The sequence below is a fragment of the Colias philodice genome, chromosome 19 (assembly GCF_061535455.1).
Source record: "Colias philodice isolate Cphi_HAF_F1 chromosome 19, ilColPhil1 Martin Lab GWU primary, whole genome shotgun sequence".
Lineage (NCBI taxonomy): Eukaryota > Metazoa > Arthropoda > Insecta > Lepidoptera > Pieridae > Colias > Colias philodice.
In genome coordinates this window covers 3,299,154-3,321,478 of record NC_143104.1, presented here as the reverse complement: position 1 = coordinate 3,321,478, position 22,325 = coordinate 3,299,154, and the positions used below count along the sequence as shown (strand labels likewise).

The window sequence follows — 22,325 nt, the reverse complement described above, 5'->3', positions numbered from 1 at the left end:
AAGGGTAGATATACAGTTTTAGAGCTGTCGAATCGAGGCCACCTTCATAATCATATAAACACTTTGATAAAAACTATAAGTATAAAAGTTGTCGATATTAACCATGGTTGCTACCACGAATAAAGCCAAAGGAGATCATCCTTTGGCTTTGAATCTAAATATCAATGAATCTAAATATATAAAACTCAAAGATGACTAACTGATATAGTGATCTATCAACGCACAGCCCAAACCACTGAACTGATCGGGAAATTTGGCAGGCAGGTAGATGTTAGGACGTAGGCATCCGCAGGGTTTGATCAATTCAAACACCAAGGGGATACAATAGGGGATAAAAGTTCGTACCATGAAAATATATCGTTTCCACGCAGTCGAAGCTGCGGGCAACAGCTAGTATTTCATAGTAATCGGTATTAAGTTGTTTGTTGTGTAACTTTGGTAGTGATGAACTCATCGAAGAAAATCTGCTATGTAATGATGTGTCAGCTTAGTTGTAAATATAATATTATGTTATTGAAAATGTTAATTCATGTGTCTTATTTCTTGTCTTTATTCCTTGATAGAAATCTTTCTAGAGGCATCAACGTTCGCTACACCCTTGAACAAAATCATGTAAAAACTGAAGCTACAAATCACAACGATATTGCATGCTTTGTATAATTAGAAAGAAAGAAAGAAATTACTTAATTAATTACTTATTTATTGTACGAAATGTGACCCTATACAAATATGAACGAATGAATTTTATCACATACAGTTATTATTAGATTTTGGTATTACGAAAGGTTTTCACAAACCCATTTAAACTTTTAATTGAGAAAAATATGTTTTCGTTTCGACATTCCATTTTTTATATTCATACGCAATGGCCAATTTCTAATCTATACTTTAATATTATAAAGCTGAAGAGTTTGTTTGTTTGTTTGTTTGAACGCGCTAATCTCGGGAACTATCTACTGGTCCGATTTGAAAAATTCTATCGGTGTTAGATAGCCCATTTATCGAAGAAGGCTATAGGCTATATATCATCACGCGACTAACAGCTAGTCACAAATATATTTTAAAATGCAAATTATGATGAATGTTTACGAATAATGTTTTTCTAATATTTATGTTTATGTTTGATACGCAGGTGAGAGTCGTTTGAATGAGGACAAATTTTGATTACCGGATTCTAGTCTAAATAGAGATGTCTTCAATAATTATTATACTTAATTATTATTCTAAAGTATAATAATTATTTTTTACCAAAACTAAACTGCCTTTCGACAGTCAAAAGTGATCATAATTTAAATGGGACCAACCAGAAGGCACTAGCTTTCAAATAAAAAAATATCAACAAAATCGGTTCGCCCAATCAAAGGTCTAACAAATAAAATACAGTCGAATTAAGAACTTTATTTTTTTAATTATTTGATAAAATCACAGATCACAGAAACTAAAGGGAGATATGGTTAGGGGCCGGGCCGGTGTCGCAGCAATATGTACAAAAAGAGAACAAACTGTAGCGGTGCTGTATACGTACGTCACTTACAATCTAGTGTGCGAACGAATAGTCGCTCTCATATTTTTGTGTGATGACACGCACACAACGCGAAGTATTGTTTTGATTTTGTTTACTGCAGTTGTGTGCGTAAATTTTTTATGAGACACGGTTTCGTACTCAGCGCAAGCGATTGGCATCTCTCTAGATCTCTATGGATAAAATCGAAATACAAGTCAGTCTAGTCGATATAAAAATAGTTCCCTTTCAATAAATAACGAGCAAATTGTCAAGAATTGCCTTGTATGTGATCACTTGAGCACCATCTGCTCGACGGATATAGCAGCTGCATATAATGTCCTCACATCCTATTATACGCAGATGAATTACATCTGTAGGTAAGTACATCACTTTGTTGAGAAGTGTTAAAAGAGTTCAAATGAAATCATGTTAAATAACTTGTTTGTAAACATAGGTTTGTAAATATCAAGCAATTCAAAATAATAATAAGCTCTGTAGTAGAGTTTTCTATTTTCGATGGTTCCACGTTTATTACTTTCACACTTATACTACTGTTTTTATCATCCGAACAAAATGCTGCATACAGATAAATTATTATTTATTTTTGTCAAAAATGCCTGATTTCATGCGGCTATGGCATAGAGTATATATATTCTATGGTTATGGCGCGGACACAAAATAAACAATCGAACAAGTAAATTCTAAGTTTTTCGTAAATGTATAAACATTACTTTCACAACACAAATTCTTTATGAACCACATTAGACGTAATTACAACGATCATTATCTAGACTCCGAGGTGTATGTACGTCAGCTGTTAGTCTTAGGTCATTTTTTGTGGTGTATACTTTCGCTTCTTCATACTTATTTATACTTAGCATTTATATTCCTTGTTGTATTTGTATAGATAAATATAATTCCAACTTCTATTTATGATACCAACAAGCAGCTAATCAAAATAAACATAAGTAAAATTTTCATTCGTATATTTGTTTCGACTCATTTCCGAAACGATCTGGTTGATTTGACGAGGCTGTCACTGGCAAAGTTTCTTTTTTAGGGATATAGGTAGCTAAATATCAAAACGAAATTGAAATTAATCTTGTGAGTTTTTGTCCTTAAGTTTATTCATTACATGCACAGATCGATATAGTTCTGTGATTACATGCATGCAAAAACACTAGGTATTTTCTTTGCATAATTTTAGTTGTAATAAACTAACAATGCTTACAACAAAATCCCACGACAAAGACGAAAGGAAATCCGGTAAGATTTTCTACTTGCATTAAATCCCCAATACTTCCAAGGTTTCGTCTGTGACGACTAATAATAATTGACTTATTTGCATTTAAGTGTTAAACTTTTAGTCATATAATGTTACATGTACTTACTTTATTTATTTACTACTTTGTGTTCTGTGTGTTTTTTATGAAAATTACCATGGCCTTTTTACAATACAGAATGGACTATTTTAAATACAGCCTAACTCATTATTGACTTATGTTATTTAGTATTTTAACATAACTTTGTTGGTTAGAACACCTGAATGTACCTATTTTATAAACATAATACTTTTTGAAAAAAGAGAATGAAGTATATTATGTGTATGCATGACTTTTGCTTTATATGATAATATTAAAGGCGCGTTGAAAAAATAAAGAAAATGCTATAATCATGTAACCAGTTTTTATTAGGTTAATTAATTGACAAATATGCACTGTTTGCTTTCACTGTCGAAATATTTATGTCGACTTATTTATTAGAAAGGTAACTTTATGGAGATGATATTATAGATCTTTTTAATCTTATTAAATCACAGATAATATAATACCTACTATGTTAAATATTAAAAATGTTTGATATTCTTAGGCGACAAATAATAAGCATATCTAACAAAGACGGATTTAATACCACTTAATCAAGAACAACATGATTCTTACAATCCTTAATTCGGTGGATTGTCTCCGCTCCGAATAACATAATAAGAAAATATATAAATTTATTATCCTTCTGGGAGCGTGAACAAATGAAACCAAGGTATATAAATTAAATAAAATGAGTAGCTAGCTGATCCGGCAATCTTGTTGCTGGTTCACCCTACTATGTATAAAGCCCCCAGCATAAAATTTACTTTAAGACCTATTCGCAGATGTAAGAAATTATACCTACGCAAAAACATTATACAAATCTGTCAAGCCGTTTCGGAGGAGTTTGGTTACAAACACTAACCTGACAATAATTTTTTATTCTGTAAATATAGTACTATATTATCTGTGGCTGCAGTATAGCCCTAAATATAGATGTTTACATGACAGACAGATGGTTAAAACTAATCATAACTGTTAAACAGTCTTTATTTCAGTTATACAGGGTGTCCCACTGTTGGTATACTAAGCTCAAAGGAGGTTATAGTTTTGCATACGCTGAGTACGTAAAAAATAATTAAAAAATTCCAGACGCATTTTTTTTTCAAATAGATGAATTCTTAAAACTCTATGTGTACACCCATAACAAGCGAGCCGCCCAACTTTGCCACCAGCACGTGAGCTATCGTTTAAGATTATGTTTTCATAGATAAAATGCTCATATTAGAGAAGCGGTATATGCCGGCTGCGCAAAGCTAGAGAAGAAAACATGGATTTTCAGGAAAAATTTAGCAAAAAATTTTGGACGTAATTTTTTTTTAAAGTATTTTTTACGTGATCAGTGTATGCAAAACTACAAGTTCCTTCGCGCTTAGTATACCAATAGTGGGACACCCTGTATATACAATAATTAAAGGCTAACACACCGCGGTCAATCCCTCGCTTTTATGAACTAAAAATAAACTTTCTGGTTATAAGATGACTCATTAACAGGATAAAAATTGATGCAAAGCAGACCACTGTTATTACAATTTAAAAATGCAACATGATTTGCTTCACGTTATTAATATCAAACAAATATTATTTGTACCTATAGATAATGTTTTACTTAGTATTTCTTTGTCACATTTTGTGCCTAACACAAATAAGAGATATGAGGGAACTGTCAAAATGACATTTCACGCATATTTTTCAACAATTACATTTACTGTAGGTACTATATGGATTCAAATGTAAACTTTAAAAAAAAATTCATATTGACCCTCACACATCATTCTCATAATATGTAGCTAGATTTTAAACGGTTTAAGTTAAAGAAAGCATACTTTTAAATGTTATTGAAGCGTAACATCCACGTCACATCTCAAGCACGGCATTGCCAACTAAAATTGTACCTATCAGTAATTAATATGCAATTAAGTATATTTTCGAAATAAAATCGAGGTGCGTGAGAATATTCAATTTCTTTGCATCGACCGTTCCGGTTTCTTGCCGCGGATAGATCACACTAATTTACAATTATCTGGGATAATTAACGCAGAATATTTCACAAATATGTAAAATATGAGAGCTATCGAAAGCAGTGTGTGTAGTGATTAGTGGCTTCACAATACTTGCATCAGGTACTATTAATTTACCACCCGCGACTTCGCTTATGTGCATTTGAAGTTGTGACTTCAACCGCTTTGTGGAAAACTTAACAAATTATACCTACCTCAAGAACCACTCTATCTATTAAAAAAAAGACGGGCTGCACTCCGGGAGTGCCGGCAGAAGTGAAAAACTTGATTATTAACGTTGAGCATGTTTGATATCCATCCGTCTTACGCTTTTTCGATCAGGTCACGTGTCCTGACGCGAGTTTAAGATTTTATACCCAACGCCGCTAAAGAAGTTTTCACTTCAAAAATCTCCACAAAATCTGTTGCGTAATTTTTAAGATCTAAGCATACAGACTCGGGCTGCGGAAAGCGACTTAAGACTTTGTTCTATAGTATGTCGTGATAATACGTATCACCATAATGTTATGTTTCAAGTTTCTATTTTTTTATGAAACGTACAGAAGACGTAAAATTTGTATAGGAATTTATAATATCCATTAACCTATTAATTTCGTCGCTGAAATTGGGCACCCATTAGTGTATAATTATTTTTAATGAAACCATAATATCAGCTCAGTTCTATTCATAAACCCTTTAGTTTCACGACTATAATGGGTCATTAAAATAACCAGTTTAAGATGACCCATCAGCTATAGACCGTACTTAGATATTTAAATCCTAATTTTTATACGTTTTATAACAGGCCTTATTATATTCTTGAAACAACTTCAATAAAATACATAATTTCGATATATAGGTAATATTTAATCATAGCAATGAATTTAAAACGGTACAACCACGTGACTCCTACTTACTACAACAATACCGATTTAGAATTTCGAATCTATAATAATTAGAAAATAAACACACATAGGTACATAACCATCTTTAAATCATATCGGTTTACTACTCCCATAATATTATCTACTAGCGTTCCACCGCGACTTCGCCCGTGCATAGGTATATTATTTGCACCCGCCCAGGGATCACTAGCCATTTGTGAAATAACATTGGGATCGGTCAAGTAGTTCCTGCGATTAGCGCGTTCAAACAAACAAATTCTTCAGCTTTATATTATTTTAATCACACATAAGTACAAAATCAATACAATAAATGTTTTTTACTATTCGCTAAGCATAGAAATATTTTCTTCAAATAGAGGTATCGTCGGAAGGAACAAGAAAGAAAATATGATCTATCATTTCACCCAACTTTCATATGTCAGGTAAAACCGTGGGACATCATAACAATACAAGATCTCGAGATTTGTGCCTTCCATCTTCACGGATAGACAATTAATGTAATACCACAATTAACCTAATTAATGAAAATATTAAGCGTTTTTAATTTATTGTTTATTATTTATGTGAAACTAATAGAGGAGAATCATTCTTTAATTAATTATTTGAAAATACAATAAGTACGCTAAAATTAGTTTTAAGATAAAATTAAATTAATTTTTATTGAGCTGATGTTACTACGTTATTTCCGACGTACATATACCTCAGAAATATCTAGGTATTAATATCTTCTAACGATTCATTTGTTATAATTTATTAACGATATAACAAATATATATAAAATATTCTCCATGCATTTTCCTAGAAACATAATTCTAGAAACTTCACACGATCTTATAGAACTTTATAATAGAAAATGTATTTAACTTGAGATCTTTACCATTTTGAGTCTATAATTACCTCTTGCTCTGTATCTAACAGATAATATGAACTATAACATGATCAAAGGAACGTTTCTCTTGTATATACGGGAATACTGAAATACCTATCTAGAATTAATTATAATTATACAATACTAAGATATTCTTCCCATAGAGCATTAGTAGATTTAACAGCATTTAACAACTGGTTGAATACTTCAATTGACAATTAAAAGTATAAGCGCGCTGACCGATCTTTTAGCCCCATTAACTTACAAATTTAATAATCATATGTATTTTACTTTCTTATTCCAAATCAAATCAAAAGGTGGAAATGGATAATACCATGAGATTGATTAAATAAACCACGGGCCCTACTGTAAAAAATCTTCGCTCTCGCTTGCACTTCAAGCCTCACATGGAACGCCTCAGAGCGAGGTATCGCCGCATGAGTCATGTTTTTTCGTGCGTGCAGCCAGACCTATCGAATTATAAGATGTTGTCACGTCAAAAAAAACTTAAAAACACGGGCCCTAGTGTAAAAAAACTTACAAGTCAATCAGTCCTTTGACTTACATACCCTTACAATTACGATAATGTAAACATTGGTCAACTTCATTGAAGAACTATTTATTTAAAAAACATAGACTTATACTTTCATCGGTTCATCGCTTCACGCCACCAGCTCATCAGTGTGATATGTAAACACGGAAACCTGTTGTTTGCACGAATGAGTAACATAATCGTTATTTAAACTTGCCACTGATTTGTGTAAAGAATGTCATATTGTTAATACATTTATGTATACATGGAGAGTGTCAGCACTGCACAGTATAGATTTCTATACTTATTACTTAACAATATAAAGATGTAGCTGTAGTTGGAGACGCTTATTTCATGAACTACTGGTCCGGTTTGAAAAAAAAGTATTAGACAGCTCACATATTGGCCAAATGGCCAATATTTTGTCGTCAATAGGAGCGGAGCAGAAATGAAAACCGCGGGGCACACCAGTAACTTATAAAATCAAAGATCAAAATGTTATAAAAAGTTAGGCTAAAAGTTAACTTTTTATTTCGCCTAGAACTGATAAATTCAGGAATAAATACTCTATTCCCCAAAATTTTCCACGCCATATCAAGCGACGATCAAACGCAAACTGTGTTTCAAACTCAAATCGAATCGAACTTCAGCGACGCGACGGTCTAAAAAATTACGAAGGACGACAAATATATTTATTTTGCATAAGACATCAACCACTAGGCCATAGGTGTCAACATTTCACTATTTACAGAAATGAAGCAAACATCCGCTGTTTGCGTGTCGTGCTAGCCTCCATAACGAGACCGTTGCATATTTCATGTAATCGTGACTCACTCGCTTTATCCATTTTTTAGCCCGAAACATCAGCAATACCTGCTAGGTACAAAAAGCCCCGTCTTTGACGTGGCATATGTTTCAGACAAGGCTACCTATCGGGGAAATTGAAAATTGCTGTACAAACTGACGTGAATTGGAATGCTTTCGTGGAACAATCGAGTATGCTCATTTTGTTTCTGACAACAATCAAACATGATAGACAGTTCTGATATCTCAAGGTTATGGAAATATGAACCCATTTGGTTTGATATTTTTTTCTAGAATAATCTGAAATTTTTTAACATAAGTTTACATATTGGCATAAGACGCCGTGCACTTAAAAAATGAAGTGTAGGTAAATAAATGTACGACGTGTGTGTTAATAGAAATGACTGCAATGAAGTCATTAATACCTGGAAACTCATAAGCCGTAGTCTTATCAAACGGTTATTAATCATCGATCACATATTGCTTCAAGACACGACCTGTATTCTTCCAAGGATAGATTATAGGTATTATGTATGTCTTTTCACCATACAATACCTCATACAGGTTTCCAAACTAAAGAACTTATCCAAATTGCCCTTGGTGGAGAATAAATAAACGCACCTTTATACAATGACATAGGGACAACAGGGGACAACACAAGCAATCCGTCATCGATGACACTTAATTAAAGTTCGCTCGCAAAAAGCTCAGCAAAGGCTATCGACCCAACTGGTTTAAGATTCAAAATACCTGAGACGGGATTTGATAAAACTGTTAACAATCAATTAAGGCCAAATTCAGCTTAGTCCGTTAGCTGTGGTTTACATTTGCGATGTTGTCTTTGATTGGCTTCGTTAAGCTACAAGAGCTATAACGAACAAGAGCTAAGATATCAATGGGTCAACTGAATTCTAGTTTTAGCCCATTAAATCCTTAGTATTTATTGCCATAATAGGTAACATTCGCCACCTCGTTCGTGTTGAATAAGGTTTTCTTGGGTTTTCTGAATGCATAATATGTTTCTAAAGGACAAATAGACAGACATACACAATTAAGAATAGAAGTTTTATTAGTTGCTAGAATTGTGTTGGATGATTGCGAAAATTTTGACTTTATAAATAGATGGCGCGATTTCATTTATTTTAATCGAGATAAGCCCAAGAGGATTACCCAAATTTTGTTCGCTACAATAATTTGAAATCATATTAAATATCAAAAGAAGCGCCTATGCTTGACTCTGGAATATTTCTAGCATTTTATTTAAAAGTGAAACTTTTATTACATCGTCTCAAACTTTTTGGTCTGTGTAGCGCATGTCGCGTGTATCGCGGCTGCCGAGTAGGTTTCTTATCTAGGTAACCGAGATGATTAAAATGTACCACGTTACAGCTTTTTATTAAATGTGTAAACTGTAAATAACTTAGGTATCTATAATAAATACAATTAAACAAATTAAAAATGTAACTCGATTTCTAGCTACGCAATAAACATTCCAATATACATTAGCAGAGAAATAATCCGCACTACATATTATTTTCGAGACTGATAACGGTCGAATGAACCGGTTTCCAATGTTAAATTAATTGGCGTGGCTAAAACGAATTTCAATACAATATAACATGATATAATGAATCTGACAGCTTTGTACTGTCACAATAATGCACTAGATGTTAGTCTGACCACAGATAATACTATAGGTACTAGGTTCGACCTATTATTTAATCTGCGCTGCAGGGGACTGGGATTCAATAATTTATAGTCACTTGTTTGCGTACTAGATGTAAATTTTAGTAGATTGTGCATTTGCGCAGCTTACATAATAATATATTTAAAACTTTTAAACAGTATTTACAAGGATAAAATAGTTATAACCACGCAAGAATTAATATCGTCAAATGAATGTAAGCAAAATGAGGACATCGTCAAGTTTTTGATAACAAAAGGAAATAACTTCGAAATACAGCTATATAGGAAAATTTTCCTACCATTCGGAGTTTGAACATATCAATTCAGTCTTATAAACGATAATAAATTATTATACAACAAAGGGACAAGAGCTTACCAAATATTCAGGTCACGACACATCTATAAAATCGCGAAATATACAAATGGAAGATTTTGAAGGTAACAATAATCACTAGCTACATAACGATCTATTCGAATATTTCAAGGACTATAAACAAAGGGTTATTGGAAAATATCAAAGACAATATACAAAAGTTTATTCGTCCAAAAAAAATTGGGATTTCAGTATAATCTAAATTTCATTTAAAAAATACCGTGGTCATCTACCCGAGAATCTAATTTGTAAAAATAAAGCAGAAACAATGAATTGAAATAAAATTTCGAGACAGAATGGAATTTCAATTGGCGAAATAGAAATAATTAGTTACTTTATACTTAATTTAGAATAATTCACATAATATTATATATTCTACTAACCCTTTTTGGTTCCCAAAAATTTATTCATTAACATTCACATATTATTGTTATCTATTATAGAACATTTTGTGAATCTCTATCGACCGTTATAACATCTAGATTCGCAAATTTCTTACTTTTTAGTCCCTTTTACAACAACATAATTTCTTAAGTCTACAAAATAATACGACATAAGTAACATAGCTCAAGAAAACCATTACCTAAGCATTCATGATTCATAATCTTCGAAGGGGAACGGAGCGTCCTTCGTGCTTTATGTTATTACGATACTCATGTTTCCGCATATATACCTATCACATATGTACATTATGTTCTAGCTATTGTTCGGATTAAATTGTCCTGGATTTTATATACAGACGAGTCATGGTATTGTGAGCAAACGTTGTCTCGCAAGCGCGTATGTCATAAGTAATGTACAATTTTGAAAAATATACAGTTATAAGAGCCTTAAAATACTTTAATTTTTGAAAGAAAAAGAATTAGACTGTCTGGTCAAATACTGAAAGAATTGTGAGTAAATACAAACGTTATTTATTACCAGAAATCTAAGTAGTTTTCTGGCAATTTTCAGAAATGATTTGATTCTCAGAAATAAAGAACATTTTGTGAATGCAATTAAGGTCTATTAAATATCTATTTAGTTGTCATTATGACGTAAAGAAAGCGATATGAATGAAGGACACAATTCCGCATTAATGTTAGTAGGGCTAGGTGTTGTAAGCAACAATCGATCTTAATTATTAGCATCAGCTTAATTAATCGTCATTGTGAAAAGGAAAAAGATCTAAAAATATGTAATCTATACTTTATAATTTACATAGTTCCTGTTTCATTATTTACAAGAAAAGTACACAATTGAACTTCAACAATACTGTATTTTTATCTACTCAAAACTCAAACATTTATTCATTCATCTAGACTTTTTACAAAAGCGATTTTGAATCATCAAAGTAATTTTACGCTCTAAAAATATTTACCAGTTACCACCGGTTCAAACTCAGTCTGCAAAAATATAGATGAAGATCGGAATGTGTTCACTGTGTGGAAAGAAATGAAGCAAGAATCAAGATCCTTACCTTGCATTCTTCTTCATTGACACTGACCATATTACATATTACTAGAATCGGAAAAAGGCTATTTACATACCTCCTAGTAATTCCACCTTCACCAAGTTAAACGACATATTGTGTCCTTAAGTAAAACGGCATATTGTGTCCTTATTTTCGTTCTAACTGCCGCTCGGTTTCACCCGCGCACGTACTCGCGGACAAAATCAGGTATTTCCTCTCTTTTTACTATGGTATTTTTATGGGTCATTCTGACGAATAACCTATTTTACTGTATAGTTTCACCCAAATTCGTCCAGTAGTTTTTTCGTGAAAGATTAACAAACATCCGTCCATCCTCACAAACTTTATCTTATCCTCATCCTAGTAGGATTCGTATAAAAAGCATTAGCAAGCAAATGCAATGATTAAAAACAGGACAAAACAATTGAATAAGTAACTCAACCCAACATACGTGCCAAATGCATACTTGAACAAAGCGCTTATTAATATTAAACCGTCCATGAAGGATTCAATATTTATCAACCCATATGACTCATTGTAACAACACTGACTATTATTAAACTTAGTATTACGGTATTACATTTCCTTATATGACTGTACCTACGCCAAATACCTAAACATTGTACAAGTACATTTAATTCAAATCAAGCCAGATCGAGGCAATGCTTTATGCAGATTTAATGACCTCGCGATATCAGCTATTCCAGACGGAATCATTCTTACCTATTTCATGGATTTATTCAATTACAAAATGAGATAGGAAGGAATCTATCGAGGAATTTGACGATTCTTTTCTCTTACAATTTCATAATTTTTGCCTTTTGGACTACCTAGTTCATTTTTATAACATTTGTCTTTTCAATTTAAGTCTCATAATTATAATAAACATCGGTTACGTTTTTCTTCAAAGACCGACAAACGTTCTAGTCAAAATTAAACATAGTTTTTAGTTTACCAATGAGCTTTCTCATGTCTTTTTTACAAATGAAACATCTATCTATTTTACAAAATATTTGCATGCCTATTTGAATGCATTTTTTCATTCTCCCATTCTTCCTTCTATTTGCAACTTTAACAACAGGACTTACAATTAAAATAAAAACCCCATAATTCTTGCTGGCAACACGCGCGTCCGTTAAGACCAGCTGTTCGCGCACCTGCCCGCGCCTGTGCAAGGACCATTTCTTTGTTAAGTTTCTTATGAGGGGTTGTATTGTTATTTAACCGAAGATTACGTATCTTATACATAATATACGTTATTATTGTTTTTGATGTTACTCGTTTCTTAGATAACTGGATGCCTTCTTCGTCTTCGTTCGTTCTGGATTTACTATTTGATTTGTTTTTATTAATATCTGCTTGTGGAGTTAGTTCCTTCTTCTCAGAAAAACGGTCAGTAATTTCTGGCAAGGATTATAAGTGAAGTTATGTGACGAAGAACATTAAAAGTAACGGTTTATAAGGAATGAGCATCCTTAACTCATTACAGGCAATCTTCATTTTGTATTTACGGGAAGTTTAGCGCTTCAAGCTGCATTCTTGTTTTTATTGTTGGTAGGTAGGTAGGTAATAAAATTTTGAGTTAATTGTCTGAATTAATTCATCATATGGCAATGTACTCAAATAGTTTATCATTCTGTCTAGAAAGAACTGATACTTTTAGGCTTTAGAGCGTACAATTATCTAATAAAAGTAATAAAAGTATTAATACAAAACAGACTAACTCCGTGCTCAACTACCTACCTATACCAATAACCATGCCAGAGTAAGCATTTTTCCAACAATGTTTTATCGCATTCTCACTCCGCTCAATGAAAAACTCTGAATGGCCGTACTATGAATATTTGCTATAACCCGGCTAAATATAGTTGCATAGTTTCTCATTAAGACCCCTCGAACGTCCCGGAATGTGGGGTCGCTGTGACCCCGACCTACCATATTCATTCGCATAACGCATTCGAGAATCGAGATACTGATGGAAAATTTGAATGGAATTAATGTACTATGAATAACATTCGCAAACTGTTATTGTTGGTTATGGTTGTGTTAATGAAGTGAGGAATTTACCTTAAACTTTAGTAGAAACGTTTGTTAGATAAGGATGTAGGCTATAGTAAGTACCTACTTAATAGTTACAAAAAAATCATTTTTTTACGATCATTCAGTAAATTCGTACATACTTGATAGTGAAGAAGTTATTTTTAAAAGCTTTCAGTAAATGCTTATATTATGTACTATTAAAGTTCACTTTATCAGAGAAATCCAGAATCTTTATTAATTAAAATTGCAACGAAAAATCTTTATATCGAGATCACAATCGTAAAATCGAAACCTTCGTAACAAACAACAGTAACCAAAGATTAAACAGCTAGTGAACAAATGATTTACAGCAATTTACGGAACTATCTGTATCCTTTACACAGTTCAAATGAACGTATCAATGCCTTTAATCAAAGGATAACTTCAAACAGTCCCAAACTTTGAACAAACATACAGTTCAGAGACGTTGAACATAAATCTTGTGCCATCTGTAAGGCATAATAAATTGGTCTCAGGTTTGTCTTTATTACTCGACTGTGGCTGAAATGTTAACATCGTTTAGACAAAAATCAGTAGTTAAGTTCGTCTGTAGACATTTAGAGAGATTGATGAATATAACATAGATCAAGTGCTATAACAAGGACTATCAGCATCGGGTATTTACTTAAGTTGTACTTGATTAAGTTCTCGACACAAAATCATAGGCCCATAAGTTATAACATGCTCCAAAAGGAAGGAAATTGCAAAATCAACAAATATAATTAAAAAAAATATGTATTTTGAGTATTCAGTGTAAAAAAGCCTTATCACTCATTGTCTAAAATTCTACTTAATATTCGCACAAAAGACCTTGTAACACCCCCATGTTTAATTGCTATAACTATTATAGCATTACAATTTATAGTAGATACCTTCACATCTATCGAAATCAAACAAACACGCTGCAACTTCATGAGTCACTGTATGCATGTTAATCTAGGCTGTTCCATTTCTCCAGTAAAACATACGTCTTAATTATAGTCTCTCAAATGTAATTAGCACTACCCACGTATGCATAGCATATTATAACATGCTCTTTGCGTCAAGTTATAAGCCGTAATAGTACATTGGAAATGTAATAAGAAATAGAACAGTACTATTAATAGTTAACGAACATGCTACTAATATTATAAATGCGAAAGTTTGTGAGGATGTGTGTGTGTGTGTGTTTGTTACTCTTTCACGCAAATACTACTGAACCGATTACAATGAAATTTAGCACACATATAGAGGGTAACTTGGATTAACATATAAGATAGGTTTTATCCCGGAAATCCCACGGGAACGGGAACTATGCTAGTTTTTCTTTGAAAACGCGGGCGAAGAAGCGGGCGAAAATCTAGTTTACTTTATAAATTTACTTTATAAGGTTAATAGATATGTTAATAAAACTCGCGAGATAACGGGCGAACCAATTTAACTTTTAACTATTCAAGCGATCTAGACATTGGACGTTTAATGAAAAATAAACTTTGTAGAGTAACTGTGAACCCTCTTTTAAATAAGTTATTAAGATAGATATGTATTTGAAACCATCTTGTGAGTCAATGACCCGCGAGCTAAGCATTAATCATAAACAATACAATTGTGTTGTTAGATTAAATTTACAAGAATTTATTCACTTTCTGTTTTGAAAACAATAAAATGTTTTGAACAAACTTTATTGATTATATTTCGCCTGGAATTAAAGCAAAACACATGAAGGCGTGGTTCATAAATGATTTAATTCAAAACTATGAACCCTACTAGGAAAACGAGTACCTAACATAAACATGAAAAGTTACGAAGATGGTTAAAAAGTTCGTTCACAAAAAACATTTGATCGAATCTACCTATATGAAACTTATAGACCGGGAGATACTGACACAAAATTTCGAGTCATTTGTAACAGGATGGCGGTTCTACAGGGTTCTTAGTACGCAATGACAAAAAGAAAAATGATGGTGTGAACGCTGGTACCGGTGGCTTAGTCGCGTGGGCGTTAGTCGAACTCATCGGAAAATAGCGAAAGTCAAACGATTTGTAACAGTATGGCACTTATTTCTCCTGTAAGTTTGAGGATCAACGAATATAAATACAAAATTTCAAAGATCTAGGTGTTGGAAATCTTCACTTATATAAATTAATAATAAATTTATTTTTCAAGTATGACAGCACTTTTTCCCCCTACTAGAAGTATGGCAAATATAATAATGGTCACATTTTATCAAATACTCTCCAAAAAGCCAAATGCAATACTGGTACAAAAAGATAGGCGAAATAAAAAAAATTTGCAGATTTTCGGCGGTATGGCGACCATTTGGAATCGTCCGAAAAGTATGGCATGGCGATTTTCGTAAATGGCTGCACGACGATGGTTACCTGTGCAAAAGTTAGCTTGGTACAAATGGTTGAATAATTGTTTTTTTTAAATCAACACATTCGCGTCGGTATGGCGGGCTGTAAGTCATACCGGAAAAGTATGGCATGACACTACCGCCTACTTCTTTTTTATGGACTAACGGTAAATTCTAAAATTTTTGTGTTACAAATCGTTTGACTTTCGCTATTTTTCCGACGAGTTCGACTAACGCCCACGCGACTAACCCACCGGTACCAGCGTTCACACCATCATTTTTCTTTTTGTCATTGCGTACTAAGACCCCTGTAGAACCGCCATCCTGTTACAAATGACTCGAAATTTTGTGTCAGTATCTCCCGGTCTATTAGTAGGTACAGAGATAGATCATAGACTGGAAGAGCACATAAGCTTTTTCATTTGGGAACCTACATGAAAACCATACGAGTGAAGCCGGCGGGCTCCAGCTAGCTATAGCTCAATTTAGGAATATTTAGTCTTTGTATCCACAACCTACTGGAACGATAAGGTAATTCAAAGGGACCGAACAAAGACCCATAGGTAATCGATACGTGTCGAGTTTACATAACAATATACATAAATAATTTGGAAAATCCAAAAGTGCACGCCTCATAATTTTTTTTTAATAAATATTTATTAATTATTATTTTTGTTTATTTAATTACAATTAAACCACATCGAATCAGACCCTGAAAAATGAAAGGGTTCTATTCCTGAGCATACTCAAGCGTAAGAGAAAAAAAAAGACTCGATTAGTAAAGTATTTCGGTCGCTATCGTGGTAACAAGAAAAAAGATCCGCACATACAGACACACGGACGTCCAAGACAGAACTTTTTTAAACTGTTTTTTAACTACATAGTTTAAATAACAAAAATGACATCAAAAATATCATGAACGTTAAAAATAGTGTTTTTTCTTAATATGTGTGTGTATGTATTATCTAACAAGTGCAATGTATGATACATAAAGACATTTTAAGTTTGAAAAATCAGATGTTTTGCGCGAAGTGACAGTAGTACCCACCTCAACGCTTCGCTTATGAGGCGTGCAAATTGCAATAACCTTTAGGCTTATGTGTAATCGAAAATGTACCCAAAAGCCGCTGTCAGCGCTAACGTAAAAGAGATCAGTGGCCGTAAATCTAGTCGAACTGAAATGAAATTAGCTGAAAGAGTTTTGAGGTTTAATTTTGTAGGATAAACAATAGATGAACGATTTGTCTTTGATACTGTATCTTTTCTATTGAAGTACGTCGACTGTTAACTGTACCAATGAACATTAATGATTAAAGACAAAGATAGTTGTTGGGATATTTCAGTATCCGAAATTACAGCTTCTAGAATTTTCGTTTAATAATGATCATTACTTAATTCATTACAAAACAAATCTTCTACGTCTGTCTGTCTATACGCGATCAACTCAAAAATAGTGCACCGATTTTAATTCAGTTGTAAAGCATACCTATAGTTACCAATGATTGGTTGTTATGTTGATTTATCATTTATTACTTCACATTATATACCACGTTCATCGCAATAAAGGGTCACGTGCTATTTCATATTTGATTTGACGAGACTCACAAACATCAATCAATCAATCAATGGAAACAATTTATAGGGACCTTTGAGTTACGTCTTTTCGTCGATTGGGATTTGGGACCCTGGAGAAGGAAAACTTTGAACATATTGTTGTTGAGCGTTTACCTGATTCTGGTAATGGTTATGTGGTAATTAATTGACGTACCTATGTACATATTTACAAACTTTCCGAGCAACAGCTTTATTGATGGATATGTATTGCAATAGTAAGTGGTTTTGACGAATTAAGTTTCAGCCCACGGCTTTGCTCTCGTGTATTGTGAAATAACCTACGAGTACAATTTATCAACAACTATTATAGAGATATATGATTTGGTTATTCACGATTTAATTCAAAAACTTCTCAACCGATTTTAAACATTAGGTAGGTACCTATCTATCTACTAATATCCAGGGAGTGCGCGCCGCGCGGGTGAAGCCAAAACAAGTGGATAGTAGGTACCTACCTACCTAACGGAATATCATTACGGGTCCTTTGGGTGTTTTCAGATAAAACAATTTTAATTTTAATTTATTTTTTATTCCGTGCCGGAACAGAATAGATATGAGAATGGATTTCAATATGTATTTATTAAAAAAAATTAACACTCTTTTATTATGACGATAGACCTTTTTTATTTTATCAAACAAACGTTTATTGTAATAGACGTTATTTTAATATAATTAATAATTATGTATTACAAACTCCCTGTATAGGTACTTATGCCTAGAAATATCCTTAACCCTCGACTGCATACGTTCTCTTTGAAAGCAGAAGAATCGGGAACCGAAAAACCGTTAAATTAGTTTTGTTTTGTCCTAATTTATACTATATAAGTTAAGTTTAGACAATTTTTAGCGTCGGTTGGTTTATTATTGCTAGGTACGTACCTACGTTCATTTTAATTTTAATCTATAAATATATTCACACAAACTCTATCTTTTCGTATATTTCACACAACTTGGTTTAATAAAATTTAAATAACTATTAATAACCACGAGATGTATAGAGGAGCCTTTCATAAATTCATAATTATGAATACCTAATTAAACTGCAACACAGTGAATACACGAGTACGATGATTGCAACTCAATTAACATTTTGCGCCTTAAAATAACAGTGAGCCGTTTATTCATTTAAATTATGAATAAAATTTAAATAAATACATAAACATTATTCTGCATTGTATAAGTATAATAAGATATTCAATCAAATATTAATAACATTTGTATAATTTGTAAAGAAATCTAGAGAATGTTCTACATATATTTTAATTGAATACGAATTACGAAAACAAACCCGTCTATGACCTTGCGTGTAAAATTTGAATAAAGAAGACACAATTTTTGTACGATTCCAATTAATTATTAAACGGGAAATCCATCATTTACCTATAAATGAATAATATTGGACTACATTGAAATTAGCTATTAATTTAATTACTTACATGAGCTGGACACATGACACTCATTCAGGACACACTGGTAAATAATCCAGGACTCCAGTTCAATCATAGTAGAAGCTGTCATTTTCCAGGAAAAATGAAAATGTTCGCACCACTTAGAAAATTATTATTTACGGCTCACTAAAACCACTCTGTCTTTTAGTAAATAATGATATATATACGTTTTAATATTATTTTAATTCAAATATTTCATATATTTTTAAAAAATAAGGCGGGCGCATGGATTCGTTTGCAATGTTTTGATGCCGCCCACGTATGTCAGTGACTTCAGTTCGGAAAACAGAAACAAACTGTCTGCAACTGGAACGTTAGCAATGAGTAGTGTTGCCGCTCGATAGTCCACTATCGATAGTCTATCGATTAACTATCGATAGTTGGGGAAAAGCAATAGTATCGATAGCACTATCGATACTATCGATAGTGTCGATACTATCGATAGTAACGTAACGGCACCGGTTTCCGACTAGCCTCCTCTATCCGACCATTTTGATTTTTATTTGATAAAACGTTTAAAATACGCGCGACACTCATGAAACGGAAGGCTTTCGATCCAATCACTTATCGTACGTCATTTGTAAAAAATTGGGTTTAAAATTTTAACCGACATTTCGTCAATCCAACAAAAGCTAGGCGAGGGTGTAGTTTGTATTGGATTGAATGCGAAAACAACATAAAACGGTGAAAATAAACATTTGGATTTTTACGCTAAATACTCTGACAAGTTTGTGGTTAATTTACTTTAAACGTTTTATTGGTGTTTTAAATTATTAATTTTAAAATATAAATGCAAAGATAGCGTGTTTTTATACGTTTTTTTGGACAAATAATTATGGACGGAATGAGGAGCTTGTCAAAATAACAACATTCCGAAATCCGACCGAATCGGTCGGTAAAAGGAATTTCGCACTTTTTAAAAGAAGGTAATTTTCTATTATGCATGTTGTTTTGTGGAGGTTTCGTATTAAGTTATTTATTCTAAACGCTATGCTTATATACAACACCTGTATGCGACCAATACTAACTTTAATGGATTATTTGTAATATTCGTTTTAACTGACACTCTTTTTTGATTTTTTTGTTATTCATTTACAAAGACCGGTCTGGTTTAAAAACCCTATATTTTACGTTTATGACACATAATTGCATAACTACGAAATTGTGAGATCTTTATAAGTGTACATATGAAATAGAAATGAATTAAAAATGAATATCAATTTCGGTTTAGAGGCTTTATTACGTAAATGTAGGTTTGGTCGGAATCTAGGTGCTATTTATTTCCCTGTTTCCGTCCAACTGGGTTGCTTTTGCTTGCGCTGTGCTTGAGTGAAATTGCATGCGTTTACTTCAGGAGTGATAAAAAAGAGGCTGAAGTATTCTCATTAGCTGAAATAATACTTTTGGTGAAATGGATTTTAGAATTATTGGGCAAAGTAGTCAATGGGACATTCTAAATTAGTGTGGATGACCAGTGAACTACTACAGTCTAACATAGAGTTAGTTTTTGTTATTATAATAAATGCTCAAATATTATTTAAAACTAGCGGTCCGCCCCGGCTTCGCCCGTGGTACATATTTAAAATATCTCTCCATAAGAACCATCCTCGTACTTCAAGTAATATAATAAAAAAAGAATTATCGAAATCGGTCCACGCGTGATGCAGTGAAAAGACGAAACGGGTTTTTACGAATTTCCATTGTATTTCTATTATCATAAAGTTGATTTTAGTAGAAAATATTTGGCTGGTCGGAATCTAGCTACTCAGTGGTCGGAAACACGCGCATTTGTACTCAGTCGGTCGGAAAATGGTGCTTTCAGTTAATTTCCAGTCGTGACAGTTAAAATCCAAATTTAAGTAATAAAAAGCCATTATGAAATACAATTATGTGCATATTTTAAAATATAAGTTCGTAATCTTTCATAATATCATTTTTTCTTATGACCTCTAGAGTATTTAATTTATCTTTTAAAGGATTCATTTAGCCGTATCAATCAGTGGTCGGAATTCGGTGCCATTACGTTATCGATAGTCCTATAAGCGTAAATACTATCGACACATAGCAATACCATCGATAGTATCGATACTATCGAAGCTCAATATCGAACGAACTATCGATACTATCGATAGTGTCGATACTATCGAAGCTCAATATCGAACGAACTATCGATAGTGTCGATACTATCGATAATATCGTCCCATCGATAGTGACCTTTTTCTCGATAGTATTGCTTTATCAATAATATTATAGTGGATGACAGAGAACTAGATGTTGGGTTATAATACTTTTCAAGTTATCTATTGGCGCTTTGTACAATCCATTTTTTTTAGTTCGTTAATTCGTAATCCAATAAGCCACGTACATTTGTGCATAGTTAGTGTGAAATAATGAATATAAAAATCGTGAACAATACTATTGCACAATTTACTACTATCGATAGCTCAAAATTATCGATAGTATCAGTACTATCGATAGTATCGATTGTAGTTGCAATATTAAGTAGCAATAGTATCGATACTATCGACAGTATCGATAGTATAGCAACTATTGGCAATCAATACTATCGATTTTATCGATACTATTGCAGTTCATCAATAGTATTCCATGATTAACGCTATCGATAGTATCGATAGTATCGATAATATCGATACTATCGATAGTGCTATCGATATTCTGACTTATTTTCAAGGTCAACTATCGATAGTCAAACTATCGATAGTTCGGCAACACTAGCAATGAGAGTTGAATCATGAATGAGAGTGAGAACGTGTCGATGTCTGACGTCCGACGTTCATACTTCAAAGCAACGCTTCTCGTTCATCGTTCAATGAGAAACATTTACAGCTCATTTCATTCGTTCAGTTTCGATTCCAGTTCACCATAAATTCCGTCACTAAAATAGAGTTGCCAGACCCTACTTTGTAATTCTCCCATGAATAAAATGTGCATATGCATGTATGATTGTTAAAATTTATTCAAAGATTTTCGTATTTTATCTTATTATAACAATTTGTAAATAAAATCACCTTATCTAACACAATAGTAAAAAATCTTCCTTTTTGGTACATTTATTGAAGTGAAACTTCTTTATCGGGGTTGGAAAAAAATTAAGTGTAACATTTTTTCGTTACGCGTGACATTTTTCCGTTACGCGCCATCTTTTTAAAGTGAAACTTTTATTACATCGTCTCAAACTTTTTGGTCTGTGTAGCGCATGTCGCGTGTATCGCCACGCGACATGCGCTACACAAAGCAGTGTTCGGAACCGTTCGAACAGTTTCACTTTTACCGTGGTTTCATAAAACTACACAACATTTTTTTTTCTTATCCCTACCACGCGTGATTCGACGTATTTC

General features: G+C 32.9%; 1 protein-coding gene across 1 annotated transcript in view; it reads right to left on the bottom strand.

Annotated features, from left to right (window-relative positions):
• Window positions 1-19,286, bottom strand: part of sigmar (Tumor necrosis factor alpha-induced protein 8-like protein sigmar) — a 47,867-nt gene extending 28,581 nt beyond the window's left edge. The window contains exon 1 of the mRNA XM_089707438.1: window positions 18,955-19,286. The gene's annotated coding sequence lies outside the window, so the exon portion shown is untranslated. The remainder of the gene's footprint in view (window positions 1-18,954) is intronic.
• Between the last annotated feature and the right edge of the window lie 3,039 nt (window positions 19,287-22,325).